Source organism: Neophocaena asiaeorientalis, unplaced genomic scaffold, assembly GCF_003031525.2.
Source record: "Neophocaena asiaeorientalis asiaeorientalis breed wild unplaced genomic scaffold, Neophocaena_asiaeorientalis_V1.1 scaffold317, whole genome shotgun sequence".
NCBI classification, from domain to species: domain Eukaryota; kingdom Metazoa; phylum Chordata; class Mammalia; order Artiodactyla; family Phocoenidae; genus Neophocaena; species Neophocaena asiaeorientalis.
This window is the reverse complement of record NW_020173114.1, coordinates 2,502,645-2,519,058: the sequence shown is the minus strand read 5'-3', so window position 1 is coordinate 2,519,058 and position 16,414 is coordinate 2,502,645. Positions and strand designations below refer to the sequence as shown.

General features: G+C 42.1%; 1 protein-coding gene across 3 annotated transcripts in view; it reads right to left on the bottom strand.

Moving 5' to 3' along the window:
• Positions 1-16,414, bottom strand: part of LRRC8D (leucine rich repeat containing 8 VRAC subunit D) — a 111,237-nt gene that overhangs the window by 77,040 nt on the left and 17,783 nt on the right. For 2 of the 3 annotated variants that reach the window (XM_024743567.1, XM_024743566.1), the window contains exon 2: positions 13,619-13,761. The exons of the other annotated variant lie outside the window; for it this stretch is intronic. The gene's annotated coding sequence lies outside the window, so the exon portion shown is untranslated. The remainder of the gene's footprint in view (positions 1-13,618; positions 13,762-16,414) is intronic. 3 annotated transcript variants of the gene reach the window in all.

The window sequence follows — 16,414 nt, the reverse complement described above, 5'->3', positions numbered from 1 at the left end:
AAGACTTAGGTTAAAAATAGACTGAGAAAGAAAATGAGATCATGTGCTGTCTACTACTTTGAGATGTTTTTCTATCTTTTCTTGAAAGACAAAGAAAAAAAACTAGTCTATTGAGAAAGTCTATAAAGTTCTCAATGTAAACATAATTTCCCCAATACATATAAACACTGTTAAACATTTCAAAATGTTGACCTATGTTATATTTAAGAAATATCAAATTGTATATTCTTTGAGTCTACAAATTAATGACAGATGAATAACACATATTTTCTCCCTAATCTTTCTGATAGCTCAGAAACAAAAATCTGGCAACCATAACACAACTGATTTCCTTTCTTTAAAATGGGCTGCCACTCCTCGTTTCTGGAAGTAGAGAAATATTAACAAATGTCCGTATTCCTGTCTGGGAATTCATATACTATTATTATTATGATTATCATAGCAGATTCCTTCTTCAATGTAGTTCCATGGTCAGCATGAGCTGCTAAACTTTTCTTACTAGCCAAGCTATGAAATAATTCACTAACCTAGCAAGTTCAAGTTTAGACGCTATATGGATATATAGAAACTCAGTTGGTTTTTCTCCATTCTAAGTTTAATGCTGAAGGACACTTTCCATGGTTGCATGTCTAACATGCCCATACTGATAAAACACATCTTGGAAACAGACTCTCCTAGACATATTTAGGTTACACAATTTCACATATGTCAAAGGTATGTTTCTAAATTGTATATACACATCCTGGTTCCTTGTGTTTCCAAAAAAAAAAGTATTAGACTTGATTTTCTGAGGTTAGAAAAAAAGACTGCAAATTTCCCATTGTGTGATGATGCTGGAATCTTTGATCTCTACTACTCTGAGTTCACAGTCAGGCTACTTAGTTTATTTTGAGAAAGCAAATCCTTCCTGTTGTTTCTCAGGAAATGGAAGAACACATTTATAGACTACGTTTTATTTTTGTGTTTAAATGGTTTTAATTTTTTAAGTATGTCTCACTTTGAAGAATATTTAGTTATGTGGAGATATTAACACTTTCTGAAAGAAATTAGAGCAGGGGGTGGAGAGAATATTCTCAGACTTAAGCTAACTAAAAAGGCGAATTTTCAAAAAATGTCTCACACGAACTGTCACACCCTGTTTCTTCCTGTGAAGAATCTTCCAAGCATTAAGTTGTGCAATAGCTTAATGAAGACAAAAGGAAATGCCCGAGTTTCTCTCAAATATGTAACAGCATAGAGAAATATTAAAGGTTTAATTTTAAAAAGAGTGTCCTATCACCTGCTTAGGCATGTTAAGTCACTACAGTAATCTCTGAGTCACTCACCTGATCTGGATTCACCCTTTAATGCTAGGGTCACACACCCTCCTGGGCTTTAAGATGCCATCCCTGCTCTTAACAGGAGACAGAAACAGTTAATGGCTTTGAAGAATAAACTTTCCAGGGGAAGAACATAGCTAACTGAGAAGAGTGATGAAATGCTTCAAACTGTTTCTGATTTCTCTACGGGCAAAAAAAAAGCAAGGTGTAATGAAGGAGATGGGAAGGAGAAAGGACATTTACGTTAAGATGCTACAAATAATGCTTAACCTTCTTCAACTGCTGAATTCTCTCCCACATGGCACACTTTTAACTAAGAGGGAAAAATAAACCCAGTGAAAATAAAATGCAGTCGTATAGGGAAAGAAACAATGTAGATGATGAACGCAAAGACTATGACCACCCTTACGAAATAATGTCTCAGGGAGCCGTGGCACACAGTAAACCCACCCTGTCTGCCCCTCGCCAAACTCCCATTATAGCCCCATGCTCTGTTCCCCCTTTCCTGACTTGCTACCTCTCTCCCATTGCCAGGTGCAGCCCAGTGGCAGAGACCTGGACACGGTCACCTGACGGCTGTCCTAGTCTCACATTGTCAATACTCACTGGCGTCAGAGCTGTTATCAGGACTCATGAATGATAAATGACAGGAATCTAACTACTCTTATTCTTTTGTCCATTCATTTTTGTCCAATGATATACGAGTCTCACAGAAGTCCTAAGAGTTACAAGAGACTTGGGGGACGTGAAGACTAACTTCCTCCAGTGAAAGATGAGGAAACTGAGGCTCAGAGAGATTAGCTGACTTCCCTAAACCCATTCTCTGTTACTGGAAGAACTAAGACTAGAACACAGGTTCCCTAAGTTCAATTTTTGTTCCCTCTATCTTATTTCCCTCCACACCCTGCCCCGGACCCAACATCCTGAAGCTTCCTTAAATCACCATCTAAACTTAACATTTCAGGCAAGGGCTGTGTGTTTTAGTTTAAAAGGTCATTCATGGGCAGAGCTAGAACTTCCGGCTGGGGGTCTCTTCCCTCTGCTGTCACGGAACTGCCCCGGAGCCCGAGGGGAGGGCGGCCGCACTGAGGCTGCCGGCTCTGGAGGGGCCCCGGCGGCTGAAGCCGCGACAGTCGTGCGGATGGTGGGTCGGAATCATTGTACCGGAGAAAGGGAAATCTCTCCCAGCAGCCTCAGAAGCAGCGGATTAAAGCTCCACAATCAACCTGATGCACCCTGCATCTGTGGAATACATGAATAGACAACAAATCATTCCAAATTGAGGAGGTGGATTTTGAGAGCAAGAGTTATGATTTTTTCCCCTTTTCCTCTTTTTGAGTGTGTATGTGTATGTTTCTGTGTGAGATTTTCTCTGTATAGGTTTGCTTCCACCATTTGCCATAGGGTTCTATCTGTCCTGGTTTTTTTGCTTTGTTAAAAAAAAATTTTTTTTCTTAATAATTTTTTTTATTTTAATAACTTTATTTTCTTTTATCTTCTCTCTTTCTTTCCTTCCTTCCTTCCTACCTTCCTTTCTTCCTGTCTTTCTTTCTTTCTTTCTACTTTTTCTCCCTTTTATTCTGAGCCGTGTGGATGGAAGGCTCTTGGTGATCCAGCCAGGAGTCAGTGCTGTGCCTCTGAGTTGGGAGAGCCAAGTTCAGGACACTGGTCCACAAGAGACCTCCCAGCTCCACATAACACCAAACAACGAAAATCTCCCAGAGATCTCCCTCTCAACACCAGCACCCAGCTTCATTCAACGACCAGGAAGCTACAGTGCTGGACACCCTATTCCTGTTTATAGCAATACAATCCTACCTTAAGAAACAGGAAACATCTCGAATAAACAACCTAACCTTGCACCTAAAGCAATTAGAGAAATAAGAACAAAAAAAACCCACAGTTAGCAGAAGGAAATAAATCATAAAAATCAGAAATAATAAATGAAAAAGAAATGAAGGAAACGATAGCAACGATCAATAAAACTAAAAACTGGTTCTTTGAGAAGATAAACAAAATTGATAAACCATTAGCCAGACTCATCAAGAAAAAAAGGGAGAAGACTCAAATCAATAGAATAGAAATGAAAAAGGAGAAGTAACAACTGACACTGCAGAAATACAAAAGATCATGAGAGATTACTACAAGCAACTCTATGCCAATAAAATGGACAACCTGGAAGAAATGGACAAATTCTTAGAAATGCACAACCTGCCAAGACTGAACCAGGAAGAAAGAGAAAATATGAACAGACCAATCACAAGCACTGAAATTGAAACTGTGATCAAAAATCTTCCAACAAACAAGAGCCCAGGACCAGATGGCTTCACAGGAGAATTCTATCAAACATTTAGAGAAGAGCAAACACCTATCCTTCCCAAACTCTTCCAAAATATAGTAGAGGGAGGAACACTCCCAAAATCATTCTACAAGGCCACCATCACCCTGATATCAAAACCAGACAAGGATGTCACAAAGAAAGAAAACTACAGCCCATTATCACTGATGAACATAGATACAAAAATCCTCAACAAAATACTAGCAAACAGAATCCAACAGCACATTAAGAGGATCATACACCATGATCAAGTGGGGTTTATTCCAGGAATGCAAGCATTCTTCAATATAGGCAAATCAAATGTGATACAACATATTAACAAAGTGAAGGAGAAGAACCATATGGTTACCTCAATAGATGCAGAGAAAGCTTTCGACAAAATTCATGATTTATGATAAAAACGCTGCAGAAAGTAGGCATAGAGGGAACTTTCCTCAACATAATAAATGCCATATGTGACGAACCCACAGCCAACATCATCCTCAATGGTGAAAAACTGAAAGCATTTCCACTAAGATCAGGAAGAAGACAAGGCTGCCCACTCTCACCACTCTTATTCAACATAGTTTTGGAAGCTTTAGCCACAGCAATTAGAGAAGAAAAGGAAATAAAGGTAATCCAAATTGGAAAACTAGAACAGTATGGAAGTTCCTTAAAAAACTACAAATTGAACTACCATATGACCCAGCAATCCCACTACTGGGCATATACCCTGAGAAAACCATCATTCAAAAAGAGTCATGTACTGAAATGTTCATTGCAGCTCTATTTACAATAGCCTGGAGATGGAAACAACCTAAGTGTCCATCATCGGATGAATGGATAAAGAAGATGTGGCACATATATACTATGGAATATTACTCAGCCATAAAAAGAAATGAAACTGAGCAATTTGTAATGAGGTGTATGGACTTAGAGTCTGTCATAGAGAGTGAAGTAAGTCAGAAAGAGAAAGACAAATACCGTATGCTAACACATATATATGGAATTTAAGGGAAAAAAAATGTCCTGAAGAACCTAGGGGTAAGACGGGAATAAAGACACAGACCTACCAGAAAATGGACTTGAGGATATGGGGAGGGGGAAGGGTAAGCTGTGACAAAGGGAGAGAGTGGCATGGACATATATACACTACCAAACAAAAATAGATAGCTAGTGGGAAGCAGCCACATAGCACAGGGAGATCAGCTCGGTGCTTTGTGACCACCTAGAGGGGTGGGATAGGGAGGGTGGGAGTCGCAAGAGGGAAGAGATATGGGAACATATGTATAACTGATTCACTTTGTTATAAAGCAGAAACTAACACACCATCGTAAAGTAATTATACTCCAATAAAGATGTAAAAAAAAAAAAAGGTCATTCATGGTATTCATCTTCCTCTATCAACCAGAAAAACAAACAAACAAAAGAAACACCACCACCAGCATCTAATCCTCACTGACAAAACCCAGCTGGGCCCTCAATGATACAGGACTATTACTTGTCCTAAATCAGTGAGCTCCTTTACCCAAGTTAACTGTGAACTCACTTTCGACTGTCTTCTCAAGGTCCCCTCGCTCTCAGCAGAATTCATTTGCTCCTACCTCACGGAGAAAACCCAAGCCATCAGGAAGGAACCTTCTCAACTTCCTTGCAGCCTCCACTTGCGTACTTATCCACAGTCGCAAGTGTCTTTCCCACCTCCTCTCCTGTCTCAAAGGAATGAATGTCCCTATTCCCTCCGGAGACAAGCCTGCACTCCAGACTCTGGCCACCCTATCTTTTCTGAAACCTTACTCCCTTAGTTATTCTCTCTTCTACCTTCAGTCACTTCCTCTCCACTACTTTCAACTAAAATATAAGCTCTAGTTACCATGATACACAAAAAATATTCCTCCATGGACAAATGTGTACACACACACACACACACACACACACACACACACACTCAGTCCACTCAGTGCCCCTGCTTCTCAACTCCTATTCTATTCATTCATGACAACCTAGATTTAGACTTCAGAACTCTCTACCAACTAAATACCTAATCACCAAATTCATCTCCCATTTTTAATCTTTACCTGAACTTCCTGTGGCCTTGGACACACCTGACAGTTTTCCCTATGTAACACCTGGGCGATTTGGCAAGTTGCTTACCTGAGCTTTAGATAGTTTATCTGTAAAGGACAGTAACAATAATTATTTCAGGGGGTAATGTAAAAATTCTCTGACATAATATACGGAAACAACACCCAAAACCCTGGTGCTTAATATTATCATCTGTATTTGTGGATTTCCCTGGTCCTCTTTCTCTCTCCCCTCCTTCTGTCTGTTGTCGTCGGTCCTTGGGCCATCCCTGGGAATTTCAACTATCTGCATGGCTGGAACCACCAGTTCCAGTCCCTCCACAATACACGTCTCCAACCCTGACTTCTCTCCTGGGGTCTGGGTCTCTCAAGATCAGCTGAGTGCCCACAGGCACCCCAACTTTACTTCAAACTGAACTCACTATTGTCTCTCCAAACTTGCTCCTCTGCTGTCTTCCATCCCGATGAATGACACCCTCAGACAGTGAATCTTCCCAACGAGAAACATCAAGAGTCACCTTTCTTCTTCTTCCCTCTTACTCCCCTCCCACTTTCCACCAAATCAGCAAACAATTCTTTCTCCTAAGTGATTCTCAAATCCATCCTCTCCTCTCCTTTCCCGCCATCATCACCTTAGGTCTGGTCCTCATTATGTCTACCTCGATTATTTCAACAGCCACTGGGCTTCTCCCTGCTTTCTTTTCACATACCTTAAGACAGTGACTTAAGCATTTATTTCACCTTTGATGATTCCGCAATGCTGCCAGGAAAAAGTCGACACTTCCAGAAATAGCAATGTACGACCCTAGACAAGACTGGACCAAGAATCTGAACCAAGATGCACCTCCTGCTCTCCTCGCTTCTGCACCACGACCCCTCTGCTCCAGTCCCACATACTTGGTGCTCCTTACCGGGCTCTGAACCTGGGCTGTTTCTTCTTCCTTTTTTTTTTTTTTTTTTTTTCTTCCCGTTCAGCCTGATAAATAATCCTATCCCTCCAATATTTAGCACTAAAATCACCTCCGGCATGAATTCTTTCCTCACAAACAAGAAAGAACAAAGCACTCCCTCCTTTGTGCCCCACTCTCTATTATTATTTATTACAAGGTATTGCTGTAAAGTGTTCAGTTAATGATTTGTGTGTCTATCTTCTAAGGTCAGGCACTGTGTCATACTCACATTGTATCTTCAGAATTTAGCACAATGACTGGTGTACAGCAGATAGGAGGAGGAGAGATAAGGGAACTAAGATTTAATAGTTTGGAACTCAGCAAATGTTTTTTGAATGAATGAAGTAGTATAGCTGTCAATTACATTAGAATAATTGAAGAAGAGAGGAGCTGGTAAGACAGGTGGACCTGACAGCTGGTGAGATGATCACAGAGGAACCTGAATGAGAAATGGAAAATGTCCACACTGATGAAGTCCTCTCCTGAGGATGTGAGGTCGGTCAGGTCAGAGGCTGGGGCTGTTGTCATTAAATGCAGGTGAATAGCTCCTATTTAAAGCACAATAGGAGAACAATTCCAACAGTCCAAGGACATTGGTCTTATAAGCAGGTTTTGGACTCTAGAACATTCTACATTATCATTTCATCAGACTTTATGCAAGCTTAGTACCTTTCAGTAGGTGGACTGCGTCCCTTTACTATATCCATAAAGCACCTTAAGAACGGCAGACAAAAAAGACATGTAAATGCCTGCTTATCAAATAAAGCAACCTAGCATTTGGTGTGACATACAATGGAGACCGGAGAGAGAGAACGATACCCCCGAGCTGGGAACAGAGTGAAGCAAAGTAAAACTTGGAGAAAACCCGAGCTGAAACTGGCAGTGTTTTCCCAATAATAAACAAACATCTATAATTAACAGGCTTTCAAGAGTATTCGGCCATATATTACGGCATCACACCTCATAAAACATTCATTCAAAAGCCATATCAGGAATGCATGTCTCAGCTCTATGAGCACGCGCAGATCACTGAAGAAGAGAGGACTCTGAAGTGAAACACCCAGTGCCCTACCTAGATGACCAAGCATGAAAGGGAGCCGTGATTGCTTAAAAAAAAGAAATAATAACAAAATCGAGAAGAAAGTGGAATGTCAGGAATGTTAGGGTTACGTTAAATTATGCTACTAAATAAATAATATTCCTGAAGGAGTAAACACATTTCTTGAAAATACATTTGCAGATGTAAAAGGCTAGAGGTGGCACCAAAAATCTGTGGAGAAAGAGTGGATTATTTGGTAAATAGTGTTGAAGAAACTGGCTCACAAGATGAACAGTTTTTAGAAAATAAAAATGAATTTACACCTCGTATCTTAAACTTCGAATCGTTTGAAAACCCAAGAGTAAACCTATAAAGCTAAGAAAGTGAAGAGAGACTATAATATGAGCCTAGAACAGGGAAGCGTTTCTTAAATGACTCAAAATGCACAGACCACAATAATGTTAAAAACTGGTGGGTTCAACTACATTAAAATTAAAGATTTTGTTGTTGTTGTTACTGAAAGGCACCACACACAAACTTATCAGACAAGTGACATACTGGGAGAAAGTATCCACCATATCCACAGCTAACGAGGCATTAACTTCTAGAATATACAAGGAACTCCACGAGAATTCTTTCAAGGAACTTTTTACAAGAAAAGGGCAAGAGACCCAATTCACAGAAACGGGCAATTAAGTACGTGAAGAGACGCTCAACCTCACTTATAAATCAAAACAAGGCAAAATTCAACCATGAGCCACAATGAACATCTAATGGATAGCAAAAATCAGGAAATTTGTTAATAAGAAAAGAAATCATCGTGTAGAATTGGTGGAGATATAAAACTGACAACAATCTGAGCAGTTCCTCGTAAAATCAGTATGCTATGTCCTAAGATCCAGCAATATTGCTTGTGGACGATACTGCCTCAAGAAACTCTTACCAACAGATTCAATACACTCATGACTATAAGTATACGTTCCTTGGGGGGCGAAAGAGCATACATACTGCATGGAAGCCAAAAATACTTATAAAAATGTTGACCCTTTCATGTCACTATTCCTGAAGTCGGCATGTTCTGTATGATTTTAACTGAACCTCTGCTGAAAACATAGGTAAGACTAAACAAAATGTTCTCATTCCTCTTCACAGGTGAGGTTAAGGACAGAGAAAGAAGCAGATGTGATGACAGAAATGTTTTAGCCTGGGGACTGACAAACGTGGATCCGAGGCCAGGCCTCAGCTTGTCCATGTGACCTGGATAAACTACAATCTCCACTTGCCTCAGTTTCTTTACCTATACAAGCGGGATATTACCCACGCTGCACAACACCAGGAAGATTACAGATAATCCAAATAAAGCATTCAATAAATAGAAAGTGATTTTTTTTTTTTAACCAGAAAAAAGAGCATCATGCACTAACCCTAACAGAGTTTGGTGCCCTGCCTAATCTGCCTTCAACAGAACGCCAAAACCTCAGCAACGGGCATGGAAATCGGAGAGACAGATTCAATATGAACCTATATGCCAGCTTTTCCCACTACAGAACAGGGTAAATAATCTCTCTCCTTCTATACACTTATTGAAAACTGTAAAAGTTAAGATTGGGAGGGCCCTTTTAGCTTCTGCGAAATGAATATAAGGCTGCAGATGGTGGCAGTTATGACAGTGGTGACCCTGGGACTGGTGTCGGAGTCCTGACTCGACAAACATAATAAGGAAGCACCGTAGGCAGAATGTCGGGAGAATGCTCTTAGAAGAACTCCAGTTATCCGTGACTGAGTAACTACAGGACCTCAAAGCTGACCATGAAAACAATTAACCCAGAAACAAGATCAGATCCAAAGTTAGGACTTTACACATTACCTATTTAACGTACAACGAAGACGAAAAATTCCACTTGGGAATCTTTATAACCTGACAGCTAACATAACGTACATCACCATTTCTGCATCTGCAGCCTGGAGCAGTTGTTTTACTTCAGTCCTGAGTCCCAACCTGTGGACTTCAGGATCCTGGCAGAAGTCAGTAGACTGAACCCCTGTCCCACTCATACATGTACTACTATTTTACAAATACGGGAAAATGCTGTGGTGATTCTTTATAATATATATCCAGTTAAGTAATATTAAAGAGTGACTTTGTCACTAAATATTACCAATCATCAGAAACGAGAAGTAAAACTCTGAACAAGTCAAAATCTTTGAAATCCTTTAGTGGTAAATAAAAGTTTCCTGATTTTTGTAAGGGTTGAGAACCACTGCTTTAAAGTTCACAATTTCCAATTGAAGATAGTTTTTATTTTATAATAGACATGAAGGGAAAGAGAGAGGGTTTTGAAAAATGAAAATCCTAATGCACATTTATCTCCATTCCTAGTCCTCTCTTGGCCATAAACTTTTCCTTGGCATTTAACATCAAAGCTAGCTACCCTTTCATTCTTAGTTCACAAGCCATTGCAACTGTTTAAAACAGACAGAAGTGGCAGTGCATTGTGTATTAAGAAAATATGCATATATCATTCCATTCCTTACTTATAAAAGAAAAGATCACTTAGGGGCTTCCCTGGTGGCGCAGTGGTTGAGAGTCCGCCTGCCGATACAGGGGACACGGGATCGTGCCCCTGTCTGGGAAGATCCCACATGCCGCGGAGCGGCTGGGCCCGTGAGCCATGGCCGCTAGCCTGCGCGTCCAGAGCCTGTGCTCCGCAACGGGAGAGGCCACAACAGTGAGAGGCCCATGTACCGCAAAAAAAAAAAAAAAAAAAATCACTCAGTTTATCTCCCTTTCCTCTCCCTCCCTCTCCCCCACCTTCTCCCCCCCTTCTCCTGATGCTTTGACACAATTCTACAAAGGGGAAGTTATAGATCACTACAGATACTTCAATTGTTGAAGACAAAATAAATATTTTATCCAGCATATCCCACTGAAAATATACTCTAAATTTTAATTTATATTCTTCTCGGTGTAACAAAATTCCTAGCTAAAGAGAGCCTCAACATTAAATGTTGCAAAAATAAGAAAAATAAACTTATTTCCATCTGGGGAGTATTATAAAAATATTTAATATATAAAGTATATATGCATTTGCCCATGTCTTTTATAATATAAGCTTTTCAGTAAGTTATCCTGAACTGGGGTGGGGAAGTTGGGGGGCTATGTACAGTGGTCATACATTATGTAGGGTAGTGGAGTATGAAGAGAGCTATATACATCATTTATTAATTTTTTAATTTATTATTTCTTTTCTGGAATGTAAACTATGTCCTAGGGGTAAACCAGAAATGTTGTTTTTTACTCTAAGAAGTTAAAATATGCTACTCTGACCTTTCAAAAAGATACTGTTCACTAAGACCTGACATAAAATATCTGCAAATTAAAATATGCCATTAGAATGTTGGCAGCAGAAAACAAATCACAATGATGCAAACACAGCTAAATCTAGTCACTAACACAGAGGAAGTGTAAATTTCAAACATGGAAAAAACAACAACAACAATAAAACCCCCTAAGCTCTGGGTAGAGAGGAATGGGAAAAGACCTGGAGATTTAGGTGAAGTTAATCTCGAGTCAGTGTAGAAAAGCAAAAGACCATCTGAATCAGCGTTGCCATCTCTTCCTTAAGCGGCCACTTTCCGGATTACAAGAGAGCCAAGCACTATAAAGCAGAAGACTCTTGTTCAAGTCCCAGCATGTCCAATTACTAGTATGACCACTGACAGGTCACATTTTATCAGCCTCAGTTTCCTCGCTCCATCAAATAGAATAAATGAATCCTATTTCAGACTGTTAAACAGAGTAATAAATTATACAGGAGATATAGAAAATGCGCAATGAGGATCTAAAGGCCATTTATTATGATTCCTGGGTTATTATTTAATTAGTATCAAATTCCACTAGGGTGGGAATAAATCCTGTTCCTAAATAGGGGACAAGTTTGGGAGGTCACAAAGGCTGTTCTATTTTATCTTGAAACAGAATGACAGATGCTGAGGAAAGTCCTCAGGTGAATTAATGAATCAGAGAGCCAGGAGTATACCTGGGTATAAAAATAGAGGCAAAATACTATGGTTGTACAGGTCTTTCAAGAGTTTCTCTTAATGACTTGTTTTCACTTTTAATCTCATGATGTATTTGGCAAGAAGAGGCATAAACACAGGCTTCTCACAATTAAATTCAAACTTAAGAAGTCCACATCTATCTAGAAAAAGATAAAATTAATTGCTCAGCGCTCATAGTGTATCTTGGCTACTTAATGCTAACACAATTATGCCAATTACTGATAATATCACAATGCTCAAAGCACCTGCATTTTAAAAGAGATTAAAGTTCTGAAGGCTACTGGAATAATGGGATCTTATAATTTAAATTACCTCCATGCTGCTAATAAGAAAAAGAAAGGGAGGGAGGGGAAAGTACAAATGTACCAGGCTGAGTAACTACAAAAGATTTTCCTCTCAAAGCAAAATTAATTATGTAGTAAATAATATTTCACTACAAAAAATATCAGCATTAGAGTGGTATAGTCGGCATAGGACATCACAAATTTAAATTCTACAACCAACCCTGCTTCCCGAGAAAGCTTGACCACCCAGTAAGGTGAAGGGGCTAAGTGCACATAGTACTGTGATTTTGCAATTTCCCTCCCTGCTACAGAAAGAGGCTCTTCTTTGCAGAATCTCACTTTCCTCCCCTCTAGTCATTTGCATGGATCCCTTCTTCCAAAAGAAAGAGAAAGAAGATACTACTGGCTTTAACTTCATTCAAACATTTAAATTGAGGCTACAATCTTCCAATCAAACTGCCTCTCACCTCCTCTCAACCATCACACCTCCTTTAGTGTCCCTCCGTAAGACTGGAGTTCAACCAGGTAGACAAATAAAGGTGGGGAAACAAAACGGAAAAGTCCGTCAGATTTAGTCCGCAGAGGAGCTGCCAGGGAAATGAAGAAGCAAAAACTCTGCGCATAAAACCAACCTTTCCTCTAGCATTTTGTTCTCCACCTATGCACTTCTGAGATGGAGTAAGACAAGCAATGTGAAACTGTAACCTACCCAGTGAATTTGAGAAAAGTCGTTCTCAATTTTACTCTGATGAAAAATGGCATTTAATGAATAAAGATGTCAGGCTTCTACCTTTAAAAGTACCTCTGTCTCAGCAAGAGAGGCTGGCTAAGAATCCACAACTGGAATTAACAAGCCAGACATCAGACTAAACATCTCAGAACTAGCTTCCCCTCATTCTCGGTCACTACCTTTCCAGTGTGTGTCTGCATCACGAACTCCCTCAGTTCCTGACAGCCTGGCTCTTCCAAAATGGAAAGCAAAGAGCCTGGACTCCTCTGTTTCACCGGCTGAGGAGCTGGTGAGATTTCTCAGCCCGGACACCAAGCCTCTTGCTCCCCTTTCCACCTTACAAATCACCCTCAACTCATCCTCCTTCTCCCCCAGGTCCCCACCCCTCCCATTCACATTACTCTTAATAACACCCAAGCCACCCATTTCTGTAGATAACCCCTGGCCTGGAGAACAAAGTGAAGAACAAAGAGCCGCTGCTTCAGGCGGCAGGAGGAGGAGAGGCGAGGGTGGAGAGGGCAGCTGAGGACTGGGAAGCCTTCCGGGCACAAGCAGCCCAGCCTGGAAAGCTCCTGCCTAGGGTGGGTGAGGAAGCGGGGCAGGTCCCGTGGGCGCCGCGTGCTGCCACGCGCCTTATCGCCGGGGTCCAACGCACCCGGGTAGCAGAGCCACAGAGTTTGGAGAGATCTTCCTGGACAGAAAGCAGCCAGGGGGGCGCAACCTAGAAAAGGCACGGCGAGTGAGGCTGCAGCGCGGGAGCTGCAGATCCGCTGAATGACTGACTGAGTGACAGCCCAGCGCCCGGCCCGCGGGCTCGCAACCCAGCCCCGCACCTGGACCAGGCGGCCACCCTGCTCCCTCAGGGCGCTCTCCTCTCCGGGGACTGGCTTCCGGCGGGCTCCGCGAGCTGCAACCGGCGCGACTTCACTCTTCCATCCTGGGACCCGGCGGCACGTTACAGACAGCCCTGCACTTCCTGTTTGAAACACACAGGGGAGAGAAAGACCGAGAGAGATCCGAGTGCCGGCCAAGCGGAGGGAGGGACTCAGGCCGGCGAGGAGGGCGGACGAGGGGGCTGCGGGTTGCATAACCACCGCCGCCCGCCTCGCACTGTCCGCGGCACCCAGCGCTCTCCCGGAGGGCGACCCGCCACCCCGGCGGCCCGCGAGGTGGCTGCCCGCGGCGCGGCCTCCCGCTGCCGGCGGCCTCGCCTGCGGCGCACTGGCAGCCCTTCCGTTTCCAGCCCCCCGCCTGGGTTTCCCCCTCCCCGCGCGGACCTAAGTCAACTACAAGCTGTCCGCCTGCCTCAGTGTTCCTCCTTTCCTCTCCTCTCCGCCCCCGGAAAAAAAAAAAAAAATCGGCCGGAGGGGAAGGTATAAAGACAAGCTGAGCCTTTCCAGGGGAGAGGAAGCTGGATTTACGCACAATTTTAAACTTAGCCACATCCCAGTATATCCACTACAGCTCAGCTGCCGAAAGAGCTTCTGGATGGGAAATTACTTCTCTTGCGCCTGGCTGACTCAAAAGGGAGAGCGTTCATGCAGCAGCCACGAACTGCCAAAAGAAGTAAAAGATAAAAAAGTATTCCGGGCTCCTAGGCTAGCTGTCTACTGGGATCCTTACCGGCACAGTGCCCTAATATTTACATAAACCAATTCCACACAAAAGATCATCATATAGTGCATTCTTCCAGAAAACAATTAAGTATTTCTCTGGGTGTATGAATCACAGAGCAGTTCCAAAGTTCTGCGTTTGTCCATTCTGTCACCCTCTGACTTGGGTGAACTTCGGGGTAGTGTTTAAAAGATAGTAAACAGGTGGTTTAAGAATCTGCCATAGGCAGAGTGTACCAGCTCTAGGAGTCCGCTTATGCGTTCAGTGCCCAGTTTCTGGGCTTCCAGGTGTGGACAGATTCACCGGTGCCCTGCGTGCCCTTGCACACGAATCTATCAGGTTGCAAGGCACCTACAGCACTGTCTCTGATAAAACAGCTCGTTTTATCATCAAGGTGATAGCTTAAATAAAAGTTATTCCTGTTTCAAAACTCAACATGGAGAACAGAATATAAAGGATGATTATTCTACATAAAAACTTAAATTTTGACTGAAAGAAAGAAACTGATGGACATTAAGCCCCTGCTAAGCGTTAGCATCTCATTTTAATCTCCCTCTAGTCTTAATATTTCCCAACAGATCTGCAAAAGTCCTATTCTCATATTCCCAATTGAGGAAGCAGGGTCAGAGAAGTTAAGTAACTGTCCTGATGTCTTAGCTAGAAAGTGGTCAAATGGAGAATTGAATAAGAGTTCTTTCCTAAGTGTAAAATCTGGGCCATTTCCTCTAAGCTCTGCTTATTCTCAAAACAATAGTGAATTCTCAGAGAAAAATCAAGCCCATCGACCATCTGTGATCCATTCCTTCATCTCCAAATGAGCCTGCAATTCCATGCTATCACTCTGTTGAACTAGCTAGGCTCCTTACCCACCTGAATAATATGTACCTTGATTACTTGAGCAGAGGACACCGTGCTCTTTCCCATTATCTACCACTGGCTCTGTCCACCTTTTCAGAATTACTCGGTGGCAAAAGTTCAAAACGTTCTAGGATAGCCACTCATATGCCAAGGTACAAAGTCTATCCAGTTCAGAACCTAATCTGCTGACTAATATTTGTTCCCTGAATTCTCTTCCAACTGGGCCCTTTTAAGAAGGCAAACAAACAAACAAAAACCACACCACACAAAACAAAACATGCATGGACTCCACTCTTAGTGAAACTTGAAATTCTCTCACTTTCCATTTCCTTCTGCTTTGGCACTTAGTTCACACTCACCTGTCAACAGCATGCTGCCATTAGCCTCCTGACAAGCCAAGAAACAGAGCATGTATTAAGAGGTGATTAAGAATCTTGGCAATGAGACCCCAGACACTTGAGCAGAGAGTGAGGGAGAAAGTGAGTGCTTTTGTCTTGTCTCCTGATGAGCTATGTCTCACTCGCCCGTCCCCACCACCTCACTCAGCAGCGCAGACTCTGGAGCTGTAGGGCGTGCAGGTGAAGGGCAAGGACAGTTCAAGTGTGCCGGTAAGGGCTGGGCAGGGGCAGATGCACTCCCGTCCTTCAGGTTCGCACAGTGGCATGCGGGCTTATTACTAAACACCTCCTGAGGGATCTTAGCATGCTTTTAGGGTCCAGGTCTGCCTCTGCTGCCATCATTTTCCTTCTCTCAGTCCCTTGCTTACCCTGGACCTGTCCACTCTTCATTTCTTTTCACAAACCTAATGCTTCTTCCCAAAGCACTGCCATTGCTTTCCCACAAAGCACCTGGTGGGAGGGAGGGAGGAAGGAGGGCACTGAACTCAAAACTTCTCTCAATTCTCTCTCATTAAAAAAAAAAAAAGTCAATAATTACCATGTTTTGGATACAATTCTATTTTAAAATACCTTTTGGTATCCCTGCCTTCATTTCTGTTACTCATAAATCCAAGAGCCTAAAAGGAAAACCTCTAAAGAAAAATGAAATTCTTGAGACAAAGCGAAGGAAACATGCTTAAATTAAGCTGTCTGGATCCCAAAGTTCATAGTTTGGATAATACAACATCCTAAGATTGCATCCATTCCTGACAAGTATAT